This window comes from Carassius gibelio, chromosome B20 (assembly GCF_023724105.1).
Source record: "Carassius gibelio isolate Cgi1373 ecotype wild population from Czech Republic chromosome B20, carGib1.2-hapl.c, whole genome shotgun sequence".
Taxonomy (NCBI): domain Eukaryota; kingdom Metazoa; phylum Chordata; class Actinopteri; order Cypriniformes; family Cyprinidae; genus Carassius; species Carassius gibelio.
Genome location: NC_068415.1, coordinates 23,738,682 through 23,758,457, shown reverse-complemented (window position 1 = coordinate 23,758,457; position 19,776 = coordinate 23,738,682). Strand labels below are relative to the sequence as shown.

General features: G+C 45.4%; 29 non-coding genes across 29 annotated transcripts; all 29 read right to left on the bottom strand.

The window, feature by feature from the left end:
• Positions 1 to 920: 920 nt before the first annotated feature.
• trnav-cac (transfer RNA valine (anticodon CAC)) lies at positions 921 to 993 on the bottom strand. Its single transcript has one exon. It is a non-coding gene; the product is annotated as a tRNA-Val (tRNA).
• A 123-nt stretch (positions 994 to 1,116) lies between these two features.
• On the bottom strand, positions 1,117 to 1,189 carry trnav-aac (transfer RNA valine (anticodon AAC)). Its single transcript has one exon. It is a non-coding gene; the product is annotated as a tRNA-Val (tRNA).
• An 896-nt stretch (positions 1,190 to 2,085) lies between these two features.
• trnav-cac (transfer RNA valine (anticodon CAC)) lies at positions 2,086 to 2,158 on the bottom strand. Its single transcript has one exon. It is a non-coding gene; the product is annotated as a tRNA-Val (tRNA).
• A 123-nt stretch (positions 2,159 to 2,281) lies between these two features.
• On the bottom strand, positions 2,282 to 2,354 carry trnav-aac (transfer RNA valine (anticodon AAC)). Its single transcript has one exon. It is a non-coding gene; the product is annotated as a tRNA-Val (tRNA).
• Positions 2,355 to 3,249: 895 nt separating this feature from the next.
• Positions 3,250 to 3,322, bottom strand: trnav-cac (transfer RNA valine (anticodon CAC)). The gene has a single exon. It is a non-coding gene; the product is annotated as a tRNA-Val (tRNA).
• Positions 3,323 to 3,445: 123 nt separating this feature from the next.
• Positions 3,446 to 3,518, bottom strand: trnav-aac (transfer RNA valine (anticodon AAC)). Its single transcript has one exon. It is a non-coding gene; the product is annotated as a tRNA-Val (tRNA).
• An 895-nt stretch (positions 3,519 to 4,413) lies between these two features.
• On the bottom strand, positions 4,414 to 4,486 carry trnav-cac (transfer RNA valine (anticodon CAC)). Its single transcript has one exon. It is a non-coding gene; the product is annotated as a tRNA-Val (tRNA).
• A 123-nt stretch (positions 4,487 to 4,609) lies between these two features.
• Positions 4,610 to 4,682, bottom strand: trnav-aac (transfer RNA valine (anticodon AAC)). The gene has a single exon. It is a non-coding gene; the product is annotated as a tRNA-Val (tRNA).
• An 895-nt stretch (positions 4,683 to 5,577) lies between these two features.
• Positions 5,578 to 5,650, bottom strand: trnav-cac (transfer RNA valine (anticodon CAC)). Its single transcript has one exon. It is a non-coding gene; the product is annotated as a tRNA-Val (tRNA).
• Positions 5,651 to 5,773: 123 nt separating this feature from the next.
• On the bottom strand, positions 5,774 to 5,846 carry trnav-aac (transfer RNA valine (anticodon AAC)). Its single transcript has one exon. It is a non-coding gene; the product is annotated as a tRNA-Val (tRNA).
• Positions 5,847 to 6,741: 895 nt separating this feature from the next.
• Positions 6,742 to 6,814, bottom strand: trnav-cac (transfer RNA valine (anticodon CAC)). Its single transcript has one exon. It is a non-coding gene; the product is annotated as a tRNA-Val (tRNA).
• A 123-nt stretch (positions 6,815 to 6,937) lies between these two features.
• On the bottom strand, positions 6,938 to 7,010 carry trnav-aac (transfer RNA valine (anticodon AAC)). Its single transcript has one exon. It is a non-coding gene; the product is annotated as a tRNA-Val (tRNA).
• Positions 7,011 to 7,906: 896 nt separating this feature from the next.
• trnav-cac (transfer RNA valine (anticodon CAC)) lies at positions 7,907 to 7,979 on the bottom strand. The gene has a single exon. It is a non-coding gene; the product is annotated as a tRNA-Val (tRNA).
• Positions 7,980 to 8,102: 123 nt separating this feature from the next.
• Positions 8,103 to 8,175, bottom strand: trnav-aac (transfer RNA valine (anticodon AAC)). The gene has a single exon. It is a non-coding gene; the product is annotated as a tRNA-Val (tRNA).
• Positions 8,176 to 9,070: 895 nt separating this feature from the next.
• trnav-cac (transfer RNA valine (anticodon CAC)) lies at positions 9,071 to 9,143 on the bottom strand. The gene has a single exon. It is a non-coding gene; the product is annotated as a tRNA-Val (tRNA).
• Positions 9,144 to 9,266: 123 nt separating this feature from the next.
• trnav-aac (transfer RNA valine (anticodon AAC)) lies at positions 9,267 to 9,339 on the bottom strand. The gene has a single exon. It is a non-coding gene; the product is annotated as a tRNA-Val (tRNA).
• Positions 9,340 to 10,235: 896 nt separating this feature from the next.
• Positions 10,236 to 10,308, bottom strand: trnav-cac (transfer RNA valine (anticodon CAC)). Its single transcript has one exon. It is a non-coding gene; the product is annotated as a tRNA-Val (tRNA).
• A 123-nt stretch (positions 10,309 to 10,431) lies between these two features.
• trnav-aac (transfer RNA valine (anticodon AAC)) lies at positions 10,432 to 10,504 on the bottom strand. The gene has a single exon. It is a non-coding gene; the product is annotated as a tRNA-Val (tRNA).
• An 895-nt stretch (positions 10,505 to 11,399) lies between these two features.
• trnav-cac (transfer RNA valine (anticodon CAC)) lies at positions 11,400 to 11,472 on the bottom strand. Its single transcript has one exon. It is a non-coding gene; the product is annotated as a tRNA-Val (tRNA).
• Positions 11,473 to 11,595: 123 nt separating this feature from the next.
• trnav-aac (transfer RNA valine (anticodon AAC)) lies at positions 11,596 to 11,668 on the bottom strand. Its single transcript has one exon. It is a non-coding gene; the product is annotated as a tRNA-Val (tRNA).
• An 895-nt stretch (positions 11,669 to 12,563) lies between these two features.
• trnav-cac (transfer RNA valine (anticodon CAC)) lies at positions 12,564 to 12,636 on the bottom strand. Its single transcript has one exon. It is a non-coding gene; the product is annotated as a tRNA-Val (tRNA).
• A 123-nt stretch (positions 12,637 to 12,759) lies between these two features.
• Positions 12,760 to 12,831, bottom strand: trnav-aac (transfer RNA valine (anticodon AAC)). The gene has a single exon. It is a non-coding gene; the product is annotated as a tRNA-Val (tRNA).
• Positions 12,832 to 14,965: 2,134 nt separating this feature from the next.
• trnav-cac (transfer RNA valine (anticodon CAC)) lies at positions 14,966 to 15,038 on the bottom strand. Its single transcript has one exon. It is a non-coding gene; the product is annotated as a tRNA-Val (tRNA).
• Positions 15,039 to 15,161: 123 nt separating this feature from the next.
• Positions 15,162 to 15,234, bottom strand: trnav-aac (transfer RNA valine (anticodon AAC)). The gene has a single exon. It is a non-coding gene; the product is annotated as a tRNA-Val (tRNA).
• Positions 15,235 to 16,129: 895 nt separating this feature from the next.
• Positions 16,130 to 16,202, bottom strand: trnav-cac (transfer RNA valine (anticodon CAC)). The gene has a single exon. It is a non-coding gene; the product is annotated as a tRNA-Val (tRNA).
• A 123-nt stretch (positions 16,203 to 16,325) lies between these two features.
• Positions 16,326 to 16,398, bottom strand: trnav-aac (transfer RNA valine (anticodon AAC)). Its single transcript has one exon. It is a non-coding gene; the product is annotated as a tRNA-Val (tRNA).
• Positions 16,399 to 18,532: 2,134 nt separating this feature from the next.
• Positions 18,533 to 18,605, bottom strand: trnav-cac (transfer RNA valine (anticodon CAC)). The gene has a single exon. It is a non-coding gene; the product is annotated as a tRNA-Val (tRNA).
• Positions 18,606 to 18,728: 123 nt separating this feature from the next.
• trnav-aac (transfer RNA valine (anticodon AAC)) lies at positions 18,729 to 18,801 on the bottom strand. Its single transcript has one exon. It is a non-coding gene; the product is annotated as a tRNA-Val (tRNA).
• Positions 18,802 to 19,696: 895 nt separating this feature from the next.
• trnav-cac (transfer RNA valine (anticodon CAC)) lies at positions 19,697 to 19,769 on the bottom strand. Its single transcript has one exon. It is a non-coding gene; the product is annotated as a tRNA-Val (tRNA).
• Between the last annotated feature and the right edge of the window lie 7 nt (positions 19,770 to 19,776).

Sequence of the window (19,776 nt, the reverse complement as noted above, 5' to 3'; positions counted from 1 at the left end):
AATCAAATTACAGATTCCGTTGCGCTCTTCAGTCTGCAAATACCTTCTATTTTTAGCAGCAAACCAAGCAATTCTCCAGTTATCTGCGGGACAATCTGCGTAAGTCCCACACACAAGAGGACAGAGTTCATTCGGCCTGGCAGTATATGCTGAGTTTCCTGAAATGCTACCCTTAACTTACCTCGGAATTAAACACTTGCAGTGTGATATCAAGCTGAAATCTGCCTTCCTGTGCTAGTCTCAAACTAACAAACCCAAAGTTTCAAGAGCACAGGAGAAACTCGAAAATGTCTCTTGGTGATTTTTGTTGGTCAAATTGTTGAGTTTCTCCAATCTTACTTGAAACTCACCACAGGGGTAGCACGTGTCCAGACTAGCATGGGAAAGCAAGTTTTAGCTTGATATCTCTTCAGAAAGCTGAGATGTGGACTTGCCACGTACAATCTACCCTATTGTAAAAAAACAGGCTGTTTGTGGTCAGTCGAATTCCGAGGGTTTAACACGTCTGGGTGCTTCGGGAGTAAGTGAGGAGCCACCTGAACAGGTTTATTGGCAGATTCGTTGACCATTGTGTTGAATTTCAAGAAGGTTATCCATGTGTTAGAAACTGCTACGGCTTGCATCATTTTATCAGGAAATCTCTACACCTGTGTAGAGAAGGGCCTTCGTGATGCAGAGCTGCTGCTCAACAGAGGGCCACTCAGACAAATCTCTTTTTTCGTGTTCCTCAGAAGAAAGCCAAGCAGGCTTGGAATGTCACGGTTGTGGGATAGGTTAAGGTCAAACAATGACTGCTCTTTCATTTCTGCATCAACTATACCTTTAGTGACTGTACTCATGCCTCTTGGCCGCAAAGCCTTGGAAGCGTTGAGTTCCTCCTCAACAGAAACCCACCTAAACAATTGTGAAAAGAGATGCAGTGTTCCCGCCCAGTTTCGAACTGGGGACCTTTCACGTGTGAGGCGAACGTGATAACCACTACACTACGGAAACCCACTACCTAAAGAAGTCTGAAATCGTTCTGTGCAGGCTCGGCAATATGCGCATAAACGTTAAACCTTCTGAAGCCAACTGTCGGCTCAAAGGTGTTTATACATTTCTTCAAAAGAGGACAGCTGTTTCTGCTCGGTTTTGAACCGAGGACCTTTCGCGTGTTAGGCGAATGTGATGACCACTACACTACAGAAACTCCACAGGCTAACGATAGTGCTTTTTGGGAAAATATTTAGACTGTGATGTGCCCGAAAGCAAATAGACAATCTGCGTAAGTCCCACACACAAGAGGACAGAGTTCATTCGGCCTGGCAGTATATGCTGAGTTTCCTGAAACGCTACCCTTAAGTTACCTCGGAATTAAACACTTGCAGCGTGATATCAAGCTGAAACCTGCCTTCCTGTGCTAGTCTCAAACTAACAAACCCAAAGTTTCAAGAGCACAGGAGAAACTCGAAAATGTCTCTTGGTGATTTTTGTTGGTCAAATTGTAGAGTTTCTCCATTCTTCTTGAAACTCACCACAGGGGTAGCACGTGTCCAGACTAGCATGGGAAAGCAAGTTTTAGCTTGATATCTCTTCAGAAAGCCGAGATGTGGACTTGCCACGTACAATCTACCCTATTGTAAAAAAAACAGGCTGTTTGTGGTCAGTCAAATTCTGAGGGTTTAACACGTCTGGGTGCTTCGGGAGTAAGTGAGGAGCCACCTGAACAGGTTTATTGGCAGATTCGTTGACCATTGTGTTGAATTTCAAGAAGGTTAGCCATGTGTTAGAAACTGCTACGGCTTGCATCATTTTATCAGGAAATCTCTACACCTGTGTAGAGAAGGGCCTTCGTGATGCAGAGCTGCTGCTCAACAGAGGGCCACTCAGACAAATCTCTTTTTTCGTGTTCCTCAGAAGAAAGCCACGCAGGCTTGGAATGTCACGGTTGTGGGATAGGTTAAGGTGAAACAATGACTGCTCTTTCATTTCTGCATCAACTATACCTTTAGTGACTGTACTCATGCCTCTTGGCCGCAAAGCCTTGGAAGCGTTGAGTTCCTCCTCAACAGAAACCCACCTAAACAATTGTGAAAAGAGATGCAGTGTTCCCGCCCAGTTTCGAACTGGGGACCTTTCGCGTGTGAGGCGAACGTGATAACCACTACACTACGGAAACCCAATACCTAAAGAAGTCTGAAATCGTTCTGTGCAGGCTCGGCAATATGCGCATAAACGTTAAACCTTCTGAAGCCAACTGTCGGCTCAAAGGTGTTTATACATTTCTTCAAAAGAGGACAGCTGTTTCTGCTCGGTTTTGAACCGAGGACCTTTCGCGTGTTAGGCGAATGTGATGACCACTACACTACAGAAATTCCACAGGCTAACGATAGTGCTTTTTGGGAAAATATTTATACTGTGATGTGCCCGAAAGCAAATAGACAATCTGCGTAAGTCCCACACACAAGAGGACAGAGTTCATTCGGCCTGGCAGTATATGCTGAGTTTCCTGAAACGCTACCCTTAACTTACCTCGGAATTAAACACTTGCAGCGTGATATCAAGCTGAAACCTGCCTTCCTGTGCTAGTCTCAAACTAACAAACCCAAAGTTTCAAGAGCACAGGAGAAACTCGAAAATGTCTCTTGGTGATTTTTGTTGGTCAAATTGTAGAGTTTCTCCATTCTTCTTGAAACTCACCACAGGGGTAGCACGTGTCCAGACTAGCATGGGAAAGCAAGTTTTAGCTTGATATCTCTTCAGAAAGCTGAGATGTGGACTTGCCACGTACAATCTACCCTATTGTAAAAAAACAGGCTGTTTGTGGTCAGTCGAATTCCGAGGGTTTAACACGTCTGGGTGCTTCGGGAGTAAGTGAGGAGCCACCTGAACAGGTTTATTGGCAGATTCGTTGACCATTGTGTTGAATTTCAAGAAGGTTAGCCATGTGTTAGAAACTGCTACGGCTTGCATCATTTTATCAGGAAATCTCTACACCTGTGTAGAGAAGGGCCTTCGTGATGCAGAGCTGCTGCTCAACAGAGGGCCACTCAGACAAATCTCTTTTTTCGTGTTCCTCAGAAGAAAGCCACGCAGGCTTGGAATGTCACGGTTGTGGGATAGGTTAAGGTGAAACAATGACTGCTCTTTCATTTCTGCATCAACTATACCTTTAGTGACTGTACTCATGCCTCTTGGCCGCAAAGCCTTGGAAGCGTTGAGTTCCTCCTCAACAGAAACCCACCTAAACAATTGTGAAAAGAGATGCAGTGTTCCCGCCCAGTTTCGAACTGGGGACCTTTCGCGTGTGAGGCGAACGTGATAACCACTACACTACGGAAACCCACTACCTAAAGAAGTCTGAAATCGTTCTGTGCAGGCTCGGCAATATGCGCATAAACGTTAAACCTTCTGAAGCCAACTGTCGGCTCAAAGGTGTTTATACATTTCTTCAAAAGAGGACAGCTGTTTCTGCTCGGTTTTGAACCGAGGACCTTTCGCATGTTAGGCGAATGTGATGACCACTACACTACAGAAACTCCACAGGCTAACGATAGTGCTTTTTGGGAAAATATTTATACTGTGATGTGCCCGAAAGCAAATAGACAATCTGCGTAAGTCCCACACACAAGAGGACAGAGTTCATTCGGCCTGGCAGTATATGCTGAGTTTCCTGAAACGCTACCCTTAACTTACCTCGGAATTAAACACTTGCAGCGTGATATCAAGCTGAAACCTGCCTTTCTGTGCTAGTCTCAAACTAACAAACCCAAAGTTTCAAGAGCACAGGAGAAACTCGAAAATGTCTCTTGGTGATTTTTGTTGGTCAAATTGTAGAGTTTCTCCATTCTTCTTGAAACTCACCACAGGGGTAGCACGTGTCCAGACTAGCATGGGAAAGCAAGTTTTAGCTTGATATCTCTTCAGAAAGCTGAGATGTGGACTTGCCACGTACAATCTACCCTATTGTAAAAAAACAGGCTGTTTGTGGTCAGTCGAATTCCGAGGGTTTAACACGTCTGGGTGCTTCGGGAGTAAGTGAGGAGCCACCTGAACAGGTTTATTGGCAGATTCGTTGACCATTGTGTTGAATTTCAAGAAGGTTAGCCATGTGTTAGAAACTGCTACGGCTTGCATCATTTTATCAGGAAATCTCTACACCTGTGTAGAGAAGGGCCTTCGTGATGCAGAGCTGCTGCTCAACAGAGGGCCACTCAGACAAATCTCTTTTTTCGTGTTCCTCAGAAGAAAGCCACGCAGGCTTGGAATGTCACGGTTGTGGGATAGGTTAAGGTCAAACAATGACTGCTCTTTCATTTCTGCATCAACTATACCTTTAGTGACTGTACTCATGCCTCTTGGCCGCAAAGCCTTGGAAGCGTTGAGTTCCTCCTCAACAGAAACCCACCTAAACAATTGTGAAAAGAGATGCAGTGTTCCCGCCCAGTTTCGAACTGGGGACCTTTCGCGTGTGAGGCGAACGTGATAACCACTACACTACGGAAACCCACTACCTACAGAAGTCTGAAATCGTTCTGTGCAGGCTCGGCAATATGCGCATAAACGTTAAACCTTCTGAAGCCAACTGTCGGCTCAAAGGTGTTTATACATTTCTTCAAAAGAGGACAGCTGTTTCTGCTCGGTTTTGAACCGAGGACCTTTCGCGTGTTAGGTGAATGTGATGACCACTACACTACAGAAACTCCACAGGCTAACGATAGTGCTTTTTGGGAAAATATTTATACTGTGATGTGCCCGAAAGCAAATAGACAATCTGCGTAAGTCCCACACACAAGAGGACAGAGTTAATTCGGCCTGGCAGTATATGCTGAGTTTCCTGAAACGCTACCCTTAACTTACCTCGGAATTAAACACTTGCAGCGTGATATCAAGCTGAAACCTGCCTTCCTGTGCTAGTCTCAAACTAACAAACCCAAAGTTTCAAGAGCACAGGAGAAACTCGAAAATGTCTCTTGGTGATTTTTGTTGGTCAAATTGTAGAGTTTCTCCATTCTTCTTGAAACTCACCACAGGGGTAGCACGTGTCCAGACTAGCATGGGAAAGCAAGTTTTAGCTTGATATCTCTTCAGAAAGCCGAGATGTGGACTTGCCACGTACAATCTACCCTATTGTAAAAAAACAGGCTGTTTGTGGTCAGTCAAATTCCGAGGGTTTAACACGTCTGGGTGCTTCGGGAGTAAGTGAGGAGCCACCTGAACAGGTTTATTGGCAGATTCGTTGACCATTGTGTTGAATTTCAAAAAGGTTAGCCATGTGTTAGAAACTGCTACGGCTTGCATCATTTTATCAGGAAATCTCTACACCTGTGTAGAGAAGGGCCTTCGTGATGCAGAGCTGCTGCTCAACAGAGGGCCACTCAGACAAATCTCTTTTTTCGTGTTCCTCAGAAGAAAGCCACGCAGGCTTGGAATGTCACGGTTGTGGGATAGGTTAAGGTGAAACAATGACTGCTCTTTCATTTCTGCATCAACTATACCTTTAGTGACTGTACTCATGCCTCTCGGCCGCAAAGCCTTGGAAGCGTTGAGTTCCTCCTCAACAGAAACCCACCTAAACAATTGTGAAAAGAGATGCAGTGTTCCCGCCCAGTTTCGAACTGGGGACCTTTCGCGTGTGAGGCGAACGTGATAACCACTACACTACGGAAACCCACTACCTAAAGAAGTCTGAAATCGTTCTGTGCAGGCTTGGCAATATGCGCATAAACGTTAAACCTTCTGAAGCCAACTGTCGGCTCAAAGGTGTTTATACATTTCTTCAAAAGAGGACAGCTGTTTCTGCTCGGTTTTGAACCGAGGACCTTTTGCGTGTTAGGCGAATGTGATGACCACTACACTACAGAAACTCCACAGGCTAACGATAGTGCTTTTTGGGAAAATATTTATACTGTGATGTGCCCGAAAGCAAATAGACAATCTGCGTAAGTCCCACACACAAGAGGACAGAGTTCATTCGGCCTGGCAGTATATGCTGAGTTTCCTGAAACGCTACCCTTAACTTACCTCGGAATTAAACACTTGCAGCGTGATATCAAGCTGAAACCTGCCTTCCTGTGCTAGTCTCAAACTAACAAACCCAAAGTTTCAAGAGCACAGGAGAAACTCGAAAATGTCTCTTGGTGATTTTTGTTGGTCAAATTGTAGAGTTTCTCCATTCTTCTTGAAACTCACCACAGGGGTAGCACGTGTCCAGACTAGCATGGGAAAGCAAGTTTTAGCTTGATATCTCTTCAGAAAGCTGAGATGTGGACTTGCCACGTACAATCTACCCTATTGTAAAAAAACAGGCTGTTTGTGGTCAGTCGAATTCCGAGGGTTTAACACGTCTGGGTGCTTCGGGAGGAAGTGAGGAGCCACCTGAACAGGTTTATTGGCAGATTCGTTGACCATTGTGTTGAATTTCAAGAAGGTTAGCCATGTGTTAGAAACTGCTACGGCTTGCATCATTTTATCAGGAAATCTCTACACCTGTGTAGTGAAGGGCCTTCGTGATGCAGAGCTGCTGCTCAACAGAGGGCCACTCAGATAAATCTCTTTTTTCGTGTTCCTCAGAAGAAAGCCACGCAGGCTTGGAATGTCACGGTTGTGGGATAGGTTAAGGTCAAACAATGACTGCTCTTTCATTTCTGCATCAACTATACCTTTAGTGACTGTACTCATGCCTCTTGGCCGCAAAGCCTTGGAAGCGTTGAGTTCCTCCTCAACAGAAACCCACCTAAACAATTGTGAAAAGAGATGCAGTGTTCCCGCCCAGTTTCGAACTGGGGACCTTTCGCGTGTGAGGCGAACGTGATAACCACTACACTACGGAAACCCACTACCTAAAGAAGTCTGAAATCGTTCTGTGCAGGCTTGGCAATATGCGCATAAACGTTAAACCTTCTGAAGCCAACTGTCGGCTCAAAGGTGTTTATACATTTCTTCAAAAGAGGACAGCTGTTTCTGCTCGGTTTTGAACCGAGGACCTTTCGCGTGTTAGGCGAATGTGATGACCACTACACTACAGAAACTCCACAGGCTAACGATAGTGCTTTTTGGGAAAATATTTATACTGTGATGTGCCCGAAAGCAAATAGACAATCTGCGTAAGTCCCACACACAAGAGGACAGAGTTCATTCGGCCTGGCAGTATATGCTGAGTTTCCTGAAACGCTACCCTTAAGTTACCTCGGAATTAAACACTTGCAGCGTGATATCAAGCTGAAACCTGCCTTCCTGTGCTAGTCTCAAACTAACAAACCCAAAGTTTCAAGAGCACAGGAGAAACTCGAAAATGTCTCTTGGTGATTTTTGTTGGTCAAATTGTAGAGTTTCTCCATTCTTCTTGAAACTCACCACAGGGGTAGCACGTGTCCAGACTAGCATGGGAAAGCAAGTTTTAGCTTGATATCTCTTCAGAAAGCCGAGATGTGGACTTGCCACGTACAATCTACCCTATTGTAAAAAAAACAGGCTGTTTGTGGTCAGTCAAATTCCGAGGGTTTAACACGTCTGGGTGCTTCGGGAGTAAGTGAGGAGCCACCTGAACAGGTTTATTGGCAGATTCGTTGACCATTGTGTTGAATTTCAAGAAGGTTAGCCATGTGTTAGAAACTGCTACGGCTTGCATCATTTTATCAGGAAATCTCTACACCTGTGTAGAGAAGGGCCTTCGTGATGCAGAGCTGCTGCTCAACAGAGGGCCACTCAGACAAATCTCTTTTTTCGTGTTCCTCAGAAGAAAGCCACGCAGGCTTGGAATGTCACGGTTGTGGGATAGGTTAAGGTGAAACAATGACTGCTCTTTCATTTCTGCATCAACTATACCTTTAGTGACTGTACTCATGCCTCTTGGCCGCAAAGCCTTGGAAGCGTTGAGTTCCTCCTCAACAGAAACCCACCTAAACAATTGTGAAAAGAGATGCAGTGTTCCCGCCCAGTTTCGAACTGGGGACCTTTCGCGTGTGAGGCGAACGTGATAACCACTACACTACGGAAACCCACTACCTAAAGAAGTCTGAAATCGTTCTGTGCAGGCTTGGCAATATGCGCATAAACGTTAAACCTTCTGAAGCCAACTGTCGGCTCAAAGGTGTTTATACATTTCTTCAAAAGAGGACAGCTGTTTCTGCTCGGTTTTGAACCGAGGACCTTTTGCGTGTTAGGCGAATGTGATGACCACTACACTACAGAAACTCCACAGGCTAACGATAGTGCTTTTTGGGAAAATATTTATACTGTGATGTGCCCGAAAGCAAATAGACAATCTGCGTAAGTCCCACACACAAGAGGACAGAGTTCATTCGGCCTGGCAGTATATGCTGAGTTTCCTGAAACGCTACCCTTAACTTACCTCGGAATTAAACACTTGCAGCGTGATATCAAGCTGAAACCTGCCTTCCTGTGCTAGTCTCAAACTAACAAACCCAAAGTTTCAAGAGCACAGGAGAAACTCGAAAATGTCTCTTGGTGATTTTTGTTGGTCAAATTGTAGAGTTTCTCCATTCTTCTTGAAACTCACCACAGGGGTAGCACGTGTCCAGACTAGCATGGGAAAGCAAGTTTTAGCTTGATATCTCTTCAGAAAGCTGAGATGTGGACTTGCCACGTACAATCTACCCTATTGTAAAAAAACAGGCTGTTTGTGGTCAGTCGAATTCCGAGGGTTTAACACGTCTGGGTGCTTCGGGAGGAAGTGAGGAGCCACCTGAACAGGTTTATTGGCAGATTCGTTGACCATTGTGTTGAATTTCAAGAAGGTTAGCCATGTGTTAGAAACTGCTACGGCTTGCATCATTTTATCAGGAAATCTCTACACCTGTGTAGTGAAGGGCCTTCGTGATGCAGAGCTGCTGCTCAACAGAGGGCCACTCAGACAAATCTCTTTTTTCGTGTTCCTCAGAAGAAAGCCACGCAGGCTTGGAATGTCACGGTTGTGGGATAGGTTAAGGTCAAACAATGACTGCTCTTTCATTTCTGCATCAACTATACCTTTAGTGACTGTACTCATGCCTCTTGGCCGCAAAGCCTTGGAAGCGTTGAGTTCCTCCTCAACAGAAACCCACCTAAACAATTGTGAAAAGAGATGCAGTGTTCCCGCCCAGTTTCGAACTGGGGACCTTTCGCGTGTGAGGCGAACGTGATAACCACTACACTACGGAAACCCACTACCTAAAGAAGTCTGAAATCGTTCTGTGCAGGCTTGGCAATATGCGCATAAACGTTAAACCTTCTGAAGCCAACTGTCGGCTCAAAGGTGTTTATACATTTCTTTAAAAGAGGACAGCTGTTTCTGCTCGGTTTTGAACCGAGGACCTTTCGCGTGTTAGGCGAATGTGATGACCACTACACTACAGAAACTCCACAGGCTAACGATAGTGCTTTTTGGGAAAATATTTATACTGTGATGTGCCCGAAAGCAAATAGACAATCTGCGTAAGTCCCACACACAAGAGGACAGAGTTCATTCGGCCTGGCAGTATATGCTGAGTTTCCTGAAACGCTACCCTTAAGTTACCTCGGAATTAAACACTTGCAGCGTGATATCAAGCTGAAACCTGCCTTCCTGTGCTAGTCTCAAACTAACAAACCCAAAGTTTCAAGAGCACAGGAGAAACTCGAAAATGTCTCTTGGTGATTTTTGTTGGTCAAATTGTAGAGTTTCTCCATTCTTCTTGAAACTCACCACAGGGGTAGCACGTGTCCAGACTAGCATGGGAAAGCAAGTTTTAGCTTGATATCTCTTCAGAAAGCCGAGATGTGGACTTGCCACGTACAATCTACCCTATTGTAAAAAAAACAGGCTGTTTGTGGTCAGTCAAATTCCGAGGGTTTAACACGTCTGGGTGCTTCGGGAGTAAGTGAGGAGCCACCTGAACAGGTTTATTGGCAGATTCGTTGACCATTGTGTTGAATTTCAAGAAGGTTAGCCATGTGTTAGAAACTGCTACGGCTTGCATCATTTTATCAGGAAATCTCTACACCTGTGTAGAGAAGGGCCTTCGTGATGCAGAGCTGCTGCTCAACAGAGGGCCACTCAGACAAATCTCTTTTTTCGTGTTCCTCAGAAGAAAGCCACGCAGGCTTGGAATGTCACGGTTGTGGGATAGGTTAAGGTGAAACAATGACTGCTCTTTCATTTCTGCATCAACTATACCTTTAGTGACTGTACTCATGCCTCTTGGCCGCAAAGCCTTGGAAGCGTTGAGTTCCTCCTCAACAGAAACCCACCTAAACAATTGTGAAAAGAGATGCAGTGTTCCCGCCCAGTTTCGAACTGGGGACCTTTCGCGTGTGAGGCGAACGTGATAACCACTACACTACGGAAACCCACTACCTAAAGAAGTCTGAAATCGTTCTGTGCAGGCTCGGCAATATGCGCATAAACGTTAAACCTTCTGAAGCCAACTGTCGGCTCAAAGGTGTTTATAGATTTCTTCAAAAGAGGACAGCTGTTTCTGCTCGGTTTTGAACCGAGGACCTTTCGCGTGTTAGGCGAATGTGATGACCACTACACTACAGAAATTCCACAGGCTAACGATAGTGCTTTTTGGGAAAATATTTATACTGTGATGTGCCCGAAAGCAAATAGACAATCTGCGTAAGTCCCACACACAAGAGGACAGAGTTCATTCGGCCTGGCAGTATATGCTGAGTTTCCTGAAACGCTACCCTTAACTTACCTCGGAATTAAACACTTGCAGCGTGATATCAAGCTGAAACCTGCCTTCCTGTGCTAGTCTCAAACTAACAAACCCAAAGTTTCAAGAGCACAGGAGAAACTCGAAAATGTCTCTTGGTGATTTTTGTTGGTCAAATTGTAGAGTTTCTCCATTCTTCTTGAAACTCACCACAGGGGTAGCACGTGTCCAGACTAGCATGGGAAAGCAAGTTTTAGCTTGATATCTCTTCAGAAAGCTGAGATGTGGACTTGCCACGTACAATCTACCCTATTGTAAAAAAACAGGCTGTTTGTGGTCAGTCGAATTCCGAGGGTTTAACACGTCTGGGTGCTTCGGGAGTAAGTGAGGAGCCACCTGAACAGGTTTATTGGCAGATTCGTTGACCATTGTGTTGAATTTCAAGAAGGTTAGCCATGTGTTAGAAACTGCTACGGCTTGCATCATTTTATCAGGAAATCTCTACACCTGTGTAGAGAAGGGCCTTCGTGATGCAGAGCTGCTGCTCAACAGAGGGCCACTCAGACAAATCTCTTTTTTCGTGTTCCTCAGAAGAAAGCCACGCAGGCTTGGAATGTCACGGTTGTGGGATAGGTTAAGGTGAAACAATGACTGCTCTTTCATTTCTGCATCAACTATACCTTTAGTGACTGTACTCATGCCTCTTGGCCGCAAAGCCTTGGAAGCGTTGAGTTCCTCCTCAACAGAAACCCACCTAAACAATTGTGAAAAGAGATGCAGTGTTCCCGCCCAGTTTCGAACTGGGGACCTTTCGCGTGTGAGGCGAACGTGATAACCACTACACTACGGAAACCCACTACCTAAAGAAGTCTGAAATCGTTCTGTGCAGGCTCGGCAATATGCGCATAAATGTTAAACCTTCTGAAGCCAACTGTCGGCTCAAAGGTGTTTATACATTTCTTCAAAAGAGGACAGCTGTTTCTGGTCGGTTTTGAACCGAGGACCTTTCGCATGTTAGGCGAATGTGATGACCACTACACTACAGAAACTCCACAGGCTAACGATAGTGCTTTTTGGGAAAATATTTATACTGTGATGTGCCCGAAAGCAAATAGACAATCTGCGTAAGTCCCACACACAAGAGGACAGAGTTCATTCGGCCTGGCAGTATATGCTGAGTTTCCTGAAACGCTACCCTTAACTTACCTCGGAATTAAACACTTGCAGCGTGATATCAAGCTGAAACCTGCCTTTCTGTGCTAGTCTCAAACTAACAAACCCAAAGTTTCAAGAGCACAGGAGAAACTCGAAAATGTCTCTTGGTGATTTTTGTTGGTCAAATTGTAGAGTTTCTCCATTCTTCTTGAAACTCACCACAGGGGTAGCACGTGTCCAGACTAGCATGGGAAAGCAAGTTTTAGCTTGATATCTCTTCAGAAAGCTGAGATGTGGACTTGCCACGTACAATCTACCCTATTGTAAAAAAACAGGCTGTTTGTGGTCAGTCGAATTCCGAGGGTTTAACACGTCTGGGTGCTTCGGGAGTAAGTGAGGAGCCACCTGAACAGGTTTATTGGCAGATTCGTTGACCATTGTGTTGAATTTCAAGAAGGTTAGCCATGTGTTAGAAACTGCTACGGCTTGCATCATTTTATCAGGAAATCTCTACACCTGTGTAGAGAAGGGCCTTCGTGATGCAGAGCTGCTGCTCAACAGAGGGCCACTCAGACAAATCTCTTTTTTCGTGTTCCTCAGAAGAAAGCCACGCAGGCTTGGAATGTCACGGTTGTGGGATAGGTTAAGGTCAAACAATGACTGCTCTTTCATTTCTGCATCAACTATACCTTTAGTGACTGTACTCATGCCTCTTGGCCGCAAAGCCTTGGAAGCGTTGAGTTCCTCCTCAACAGAAACCCACCTAAACAATTGTGAAAAGAGATGCAGTGTTCCCGCCCAGTTTCGAACTGGGGACCTTTCGCGTGTGAGGCGAACGTGATAACCACTACACTACGGAAACCCACTACCTACAGAAGTCTGAAATCGTTCTGTGCAGGCTCGGCAATATGCGCATAAACGTTAAACCTTCTGAAGCCAACTGTCGGCTCAAAGGTGTTTATACATTTCTTCAAAAGAGGACAGCTGTTTCTGCTCGGTTTTGAACCGAGGACCTCCGCGTGTTAGGCGAATGTGATGACCACTACACTACAGAAACTCCACAGGCTAACGATAGTGCTTTTTGGGAAAATATTTATACTGTGATGTGCCCGAAAGCAAATAGACAATCTGCGTAAGTCCCACACACAAGAGGACAGAGTTCATTCGGCCTGGCAGTATATGCTGAGTTTCCTGAAATGCTACCCTTAACTTACCTCGGAATTAAACACTTGCAGCGTGATATCAAGCTGAAACCTGCCTTCCTGTGCTAGTCTCAAACTAACAAACCCAAAGTTTCAAGAGCACAGGAGAAACTCGAAAATGTCTCTTGGTGATTTTTGTTGGTCAAATTGTAGAGTTTCTCCATTCTTCTTGAAACTCACCACAGGGGTAGCACGTGTCCAGACTAGCATGGGAAAGCAAGTTTTAGCTTGATATCTCTTCAGAAAGCTGAGATGTGGACTTGCCACGTACAATCTACCCTATTGTAAAAAAACAGGCTGTTTGTGGTCAGTCGAATTCCGAGGGTTTAACACGTCTGGGTGCTTCGGGAGTAAGTGAGGAGCCACCTGAACAGGTTTATTGGCAGATTCGTTGACCATTGTGTTGAATTTCAAGAAGGTTAGCCATGTGTTAGAAACTGCTACGGCTTGCATCATTTTATCAGGAAATAACACTCCAGATGGATGTGTTTTAAAGTTCGTCAAGGGGACACACAGACTGCTTGTGGTCACAGTCTTTGTATTACCAGTGGACAGAAGGGCAGTTAGTGGTCACATAGGCGGTGAGAGGGACAGATGGGCTGTTTGTGGTGACACAGGTGATTATTGGGACAGAGAGGGCCGGCGCGCAGGGGTCTAAGGACGGCCTGCCACGTACCCCCTTTTAGGCGCCCCTTGAGGCCCTGCCCTTACTTGATGGCCTAGGCGGAAAAAGACCCTTACACAAGAGGACAGATTTCATTCGGCGTGGCAGTCTACGCAGAGTTCCCTAAAATCTCTTCTTTGGTGTTTCTCAGAAGAAAGCCACGCAGGCTTGGAATGTCACAGTTGTGGGTTAGGTTTAGGTCAAACAATATCTGCTCTTTCATTTCTGCATCAACTTTACCTTTAGTGACTGTATTCATGCCTCTTGGCCGCAAAGCCTTGGAAGCGTTGAGTTCCTCCTCAACAGAAAACCACCTGAACGATTTTGACCGTGATAACCTCTACACTATTGAAGCCTGCAGCCAAAGAGGTGTCAGATCTTTTCATCGCAAGCATTGTGGAGCGCGAATCAAATTCCAGATTCCGTTGCGCTCTTCAGTCTGCAAATACCTTCTATTTTTAGCAGCAAACCAAGCAATTCTCCAGTAATCTGCGGGACAATCTGCGTAAGTCCCACACACAAGAGGACAGAGTTCATTCGGCCTGGCAGTATATGCTGAGTTTCCTGAAACGCTACCCTTAACTTACCTCGGAATTAAACACTTGCAGCGTGATATCAAGCTGAAACCTGCCTTCCTGTGCTAGTCTCAAACTAACAAACCCAAAGTTTCAAGAGCACAGGAGAAACTCGAAAATGTCTCTTGGTGATTTTTGTTGGTCAAATTGTAGAGTTTCTCCAATCTTCTTGAAACTCACCACAGGGGTAGCACGTGTCCAGACTAGCATGGGAAAGCAAGTTTTAGCTTGATATCTCTTCAGAAAGCTGAGATGTGGACTTGCCACGTACAATCTACCCTATTGTAAAAAAACAGGCTGTTTGTGGTCAGTCGAATTCCGAGGGTTTAACACGTCTGGGTGCTTCGGGAGTAAGTGAGGAGCCACCTGAACAGGTTTATTGGCAGATTCGTTGACCATTGTGTTGAATTTCAAGAAGGTTAGCCATGTGTTAGAAACTGCTACGGCTTGCATCATTTTATCAGGAAATCTCTACACCTGTGTAGAGAAGGGCCTTCGTGATGCAGAGCTGCTGCTCAACAGAGGGCCATTCAGACAAATCTCTTTTTTCGTGTTCCTCAGAAGAAAGCCACGCAGGCTTGGAATGTCACGGTTGTGGGATAGGTTAAGGTCAAACAATGACTGCTCTTTCATTTCTGCATCAACTATACCTTTAGTGACTGTACTCATGCCTCTTGGCCGCAAAGCCTTGGAAGCGTTGAGTTCCTCCTCAACAGAAACCCATCTAAACAATTGTGAAAAGAGATGCAGTGTTCCCGCCCAGTTTCGAACTGGGGACCTTTCGCGTGTGAGGCGAACGTGATAACCACTACACTACGGAAACCCACTACCTAAAGAAGTCTGAAATCGTTCTGTGCAGGCTCGGCAATATGCGCATAAACGTTAAACCTTCTGAAGCCAACTGTCGGCTCAAAGGTGTTTATACATTTCTTCAAAAGAGGACAGCTGTTTCTGCTCGGTTTTGAACCGAGGACCTTTCGCATGTTAGGCGAATGTGATGACCACTACACTACAGAAACTCCACAGGCTAACGATAGTGCTTTTTGGGAAAATATTTATACTGTGATGTGCCCGAAAGCAAATAGACAATCTGCGTAAGTCCCACACACAAGAGGACAGAGTTCATTCGGCCTGGCAGTATATGCTGAGTTTCCTGAAACGCTACCCTTAACTTACCTCGGAATTAAACACTTGCAGCGTGATATCAAGCTGAAACCTGCCTTCCTGTGCTAGTCTCAAACTAACAAACCCAAAGTTTCAAGAGCACAGGAGAAACTCGAAAATGTCTCTTGGTGATTTTTGTTGGTCAAATTGTAGAGTTTCTCCATTCTTCTTGAAACTCACCACAGGGGTAGCACGTGTCCAGACTAGCATGGGAAAGCAAGTTTTAGCTTGATATCTCTTCAGAAAGCTGAGATGTGGACTTGCCACGTACAATCTACCCTATTGTAAAAAAACAGGCTGTTTGTGGTCAGTCGAATTCCGAGGGTTTAACACGTCTGGGTGCTTCGGGAGTAAGTGAGGAGCCACCTGAACAGGTTTATTGGCAGATTCGTTGACCATTGTGTTGAATTTCAAGAAGGTTAGCCATGTGTTAAAAACTGCTACGGCTTGCATCATTTTATCAGGAAATCTCTACACCTGTGTAGAGAAGGGCCTTCGTGATGCAGAGCTGCTGCTCAACAGAGGGCCACTCAGACAAATCTCTTTTTTCGTGTTCCTCAGAAGAAAGCCACGCAGGCTTGGAATGTCACGGTTGTGGGATAGGTTAAGGTCAAACAATGACTGCTCTTTCATTTCTGCATCAACTATACCTTTAGTGACTGTACTCATGCCTCTTGGCCGCAAAGCCTTGGAAGCGTTGAGTTCCTCCTCAACAGAAACCCACCTAAACAATTGTGAAAAGAGATGCAGTGTTCCCGCCCAGTTTCGAACTGGGGACCTTTCGCATGTGAGGCGAACGTGATAACCACTACACTACGGAAACCCACTACCTAAAGAAGTCTGAAATCGTTCTGTGCAGGCTCGGCAATATGCGCATAAACGTTAAACCTTCTGAAGCCAACTGTCGGCTCAAAGGTGTTTATACATTTCTTCAAAAGAGGACAGCTGTTTCTGCTCGGTTTTGAACCGAGGACCTTTCGCGTGTTAGGCGAATGTGATGACCACTACACTACAGAAACTCCACAGGCTAACGATAGTGCTTTTTGGGAAAATATTTATACTGTGATGTGCCCGAAAGCAAATAGACAATCTGCGTAAGTCCCACACACAAGAGGACAGAGTTCATTCGGCCTGGCAGTATATGCTGAGTTTCCTGAAACGCTACCCTTAACTTACCTCGGAATTAAACACTTGCAGCGTGATATCAAGCTGAAACCTGCCTTCCTGTGCTAGTCTCAAACTAACAAACCCAAAGTTTCAAGAGCACAGGAGAAACTCGAAAATGTCTCTTGGTGATTTTTGTTGGTCAAATTGTAGAGTTTCTCCATTCTTCTTGAAACTCACCACAGGGGTAGCACGTGTCCAGACTAGCATGGGAAAGCAAGTTTTAGCTTGATATCTCTTCAGAAAGCTGAGATGTGGACTTGCCACGTACAATCTACCCTATTGTAAAAAAACAGGCTGTTTGTGGTCAGTCGAATTCCGAGGGTTTAACACGTCTGGGTGCTTCGGGAGTAAGTGAGGAGCCACCTGAACAGGTTTATTGGCAGATTCGTTGACCATTGTGTTGAATTTCAAGAAGGTTAGCCATGTGTTAGAAACTGCTACGGCTTGCATCATTTTATCAGGAAATAACACTCCAGACGGATGTGTTTTAAATTTCGTCAAGGGGACACACAGACTGCTTGTGGTCACAGTCTTTGTATTACCAGTGGACAGAAGGGCAGTTAGTGGTCACATAGGCGGTGAGAGGGACAGATGGGCTGTTTGTGGTGACACAGGTGATTATTGGGACAGAGAGGGCCGGCGCGCAGGGGTCTAAGGACGGCCTGCCACGTACCCCCTTTTAGGCGCCCCTTGAGGCCCTGCCCTTACTTGATGGCCTAGGCGGAAAAAGACCCTTACACAAGAGGACAGATTTCATTCGGCGTGGCAGTCTACGCAGAGTTCCCTAAAATCTCTTCTTTGGTGTTTCTCAGATGAAAGCCACGCAGGCTTGGAATGTCACAGTTGTGGGTTAGGTTTAGGTCAAACAATATCTGCTCTTTCATTTCTGCATCAACTTTACCTTTAGTGACTGTATTCATGCCTCTTGGCCGCAAAGCCTTGGAAGCGTTGAGTTCCTCCTCAACAGAAACCCACCTGAACGATTTTGACCGTGATAACCTCTACACTATTGAAGCCTGCAGCCAAAGAGGTGTCAGATCTTTTCATCGCAAGCATCGTGGAGCGCGAATCAAATTACAGATTCCGTTGCGCTCTTCAGTCTGCAAATACCTTCTATTTTTAGCAGCAAACCAAGCAATTCTCCAGTAATCTGCGGGACAATCTGCGTAAGTCCCACACACAAGAGGACAGAGTTCATTCGGCCTGGCAGTATATGCTGAGTTTCCTGAAACGCTACCCTTAACTTACCTCGGAATTAAACACTTGCAGCGTGATATCAAGCTGAAACCTGCCTTCCTGTGCTAGTCTCAAACTAACAAACCCAAAGTTTCAAGAGCACAGGAGAAACTCGAAAATGTCTCTTGGTGATTTTTGTTGGTCAAATTGTAGAGTTTCTCCAATCTTCTTGAAACTCACCACAGGGGTAGCACGTGTCCAGACTAGCATGGGAAAGCAAGTTTTAGCTTGATATCTCTTCAGAAAGCTGAGATGTGGACTTGCCACGTACAATCTACCCTATTGTAAAAAAACAGGCTGTTTGTGGTCAGTCGAATTCCGAGGGTTTAACACGTCTGGGTGCTTCGGGAGTAAGTGAGGAGCCACCTGAACAGGTTTATTGGCAGATTCGTTGACCATTGTGTTGAATTTCAAGAAGGTTAGCCATGTGTTAGAAACTGCTACGGCTTGCATCATTTTATCAGGAAATCTCTACACCTGTGTAGAGAAGGGCCTTCGTGATGCAGAGCTGCTGCTCAACAGAGGGCCATTCAGACAAATCTCTTTTTTCGTGTTCCTCAGAAGAAAGCCACGCAGGCTTGGAATGTCACGGTTGTGGGATAGGTTAAGGTCAAACAATGACTGCTCTTTCATTTCTGCATCAACTATACCTTTAGTGACTGTACTCATGCCTCTTGGCCGCAAAGCCTTGGAAGCGTTGAGTTCCTCCTCAACAGAAACCCACCTAAACAATTGTGAAAAGAGATGCAGTGTTCCCGCCCAGTTTCGAACTGGGGACCTTTCACGTGTGAGGCGAACGTGATAACCACTACACTACGGAAACCCACTACCTAAAGAAGTCTGAAATCGTTCTGTGCAGGCTCGGCAATATGCGCATAAACGTTAAACCTTCTGAAGCCAACTGTCGGCTCAAAGGTGTTTATACATTTCTTCAAAAGAGGACAGCTGTTTCTGCTCGGTTTTGAACCGAGGACCTTTCGCATGTTAGGCGAATGTGATGACCACTACACTACAGAAACTCCACAGGCTAACGATAGTGCTTTTTGGGAAAATATTTATACTGTGATGTGCCCGAAAGCAAATAGACAATCTGCGTAAGTCCCACACACAAGAGGACAGAGTTCATTCGGCCTGGCAGTATATGCTGAGTTTCCTGAAACGCTACCCTTAACTTACCTCGGAATTAAACACTTGCAGCGTGATATCAAGCTGAAACCTGCCTTCCTGTGCTAGTCTCAAACTAACAAACCCAAAGTTTCAAGAGCACAGGAGAAACTCGAAAATGTCTCTTGGTGATTTTTGTTGGTCAAATTGTAGAGTTTCTCCATTCTTCTTGAAACTCACCACAGGGGTAGCACGTGTCCAGACTAGCATGGGAAAGCAAGTTTTAGCTTGATATCTCTTCAGAAAGCTGAGATGTGGACTTGCCACGTACAATCTACCCTATTGTAAAAAAACAGGCTGTTTGTGGTCAGTCGAATTCCGAGGGTTTAACACGTCTGGGTGCTTCGGGAGTAAGTGAGGAGCCACCTGAACAGGTTTATTGGCAGATTCGTTGACCATTGTGTTGAATTTCAAGAAGGTTAGCCATGTGTTAAAAACTGCTACGGCTTGCATCATTTTATCAGGAAATCTCTACACCTGTGTAGAGAAGGGCCTTCGTGATGCAGAGCTGCTGCTCAACAGAGGGCCACTCAGACAAATCTCTTTTTTCGTGTTCCTCAGAAGAAAGCCACGCAGGCTTGGAATGTCACGGTTGTGGGATAGGTTAAGGTCAAACAATGACTGCTCTTTCATTTCTGCATCAACTATACCTTTAGTGACTGTACTCATGCCTCTTGGCCGCAAAGCCTTGGAAGCGTTGAGTTCCTCCTCAACAGAAACCCACCTAAACAATTGTGAAAAGAGATGCAGTGTTCCCGCCCAGTTTCGAACTGGGGACCTTTCGCATGTGAGGCGAACGTGATAACCACTACACTACGGAAACCCACTAC